General features: G+C 53.6%; 1 protein-coding gene across 1 annotated transcript in view; it reads right to left on the bottom strand.

Moving 5' to 3' along the window:
• The window catches only part of PUS3 (pseudouridylate synthase 3), a gene marked incomplete at both ends in the record, with an annotated part of 3,180 nt that overhangs the window by 1,849 nt on the left and 357 nt on the right, over positions 1-974 (bottom strand). The window lies entirely within an intron of this gene.

Genomic DNA, 974 nt, shown 5'->3' with positions numbered 1-974 from the left:
AACGCCGCCCACGTAGCACCGAATCTGACGACTCTGGCTCAGATGCGCCTGGCCCGCTCCCCCTCCACCTGCCTTCCGCTGCCTGTGCCTCCCCGCAGCGATCCGACCCGAAATCGGGGGGTTTGGGGGGTGTGAAATCAGCTGGGTCAAGGCAGGGGCGTCTCCTCATGTGGGAGCTACCGGGGAAGCAGCAGCCGGAAACGCAGCTCAAAATAGGGCCCTGGAGGGGAAAACTGGTGTGGATATGGGGGAAAATACAGGGGAAACTGGATCAAGAGGGGGGGAAAAAATGGCACTTGGAGGAGAAACTGGTGCCAGGGTGGAAAAACCTGGGACTGGTGTGGAGAACTGGCACCAGTGTGGAAAAACCTGGTGCTGATACAGAAGAAATTGGTGTGAATATGGAAGAAACTGGGACTGGAGTGGAAGAAACTGGCACTTTTATGGAAAAGTGGCACCAGTGTGGAAACTGACTGGAACTAGTGTGGAAAACTGGAGCTAATATGGAAAAAAATAGCACTAATGTGGGAGAAACTGGAACTAGAGTGGGGAAGAACTGGCACTTGTATGGAAAACTGGTGCCAGTGTGGAAACTGACTGGAACTAGTGTGGAAAACTGGTGCCAGCATGGAAAAAAATGGGAGTAATATGGAAAACTGGTGTGAATATGGGAGAAACTGGATCTAGAGTGAGAGAAACTGGACCTAGAGTGGGGATGAGAAACTGGTGCCAGGGTGGGAAAAAACCTGGAAGTGGTGTGGAAAAACCTGGGACTGGTGTGGAGAACTGGCACCAGCATTGGAAAACCTGGTGCTGATATGGAAGAAACTGGGACTGGAGTGGAAAAACCTGGAATTAAGGTGGAAAAAGCCTAGGCTTGGTGTGGAAAACTGGCCCCGGCCAGGAACCCTATCACTGGGCCCAGAGCGGCGCAGCCCCACCTGCCCGAAGGCGCTGACGCCCTTGTCGGTGCG

This window comes from Buceros rhinoceros, unplaced genomic scaffold (assembly GCF_000710305.1).
Source record: "Buceros rhinoceros silvestris isolate BGI_N320 unplaced genomic scaffold, ASM71030v1 scaffold30535, whole genome shotgun sequence".
NCBI classification, from domain to species: domain Eukaryota; kingdom Metazoa; phylum Chordata; class Aves; order Bucerotiformes; family Bucerotidae; genus Buceros; species Buceros rhinoceros.
The sequence above is the reverse complement of the archived record's forward strand: the minus strand, read 5'-3'. Positions and strand labels throughout refer to the sequence as shown.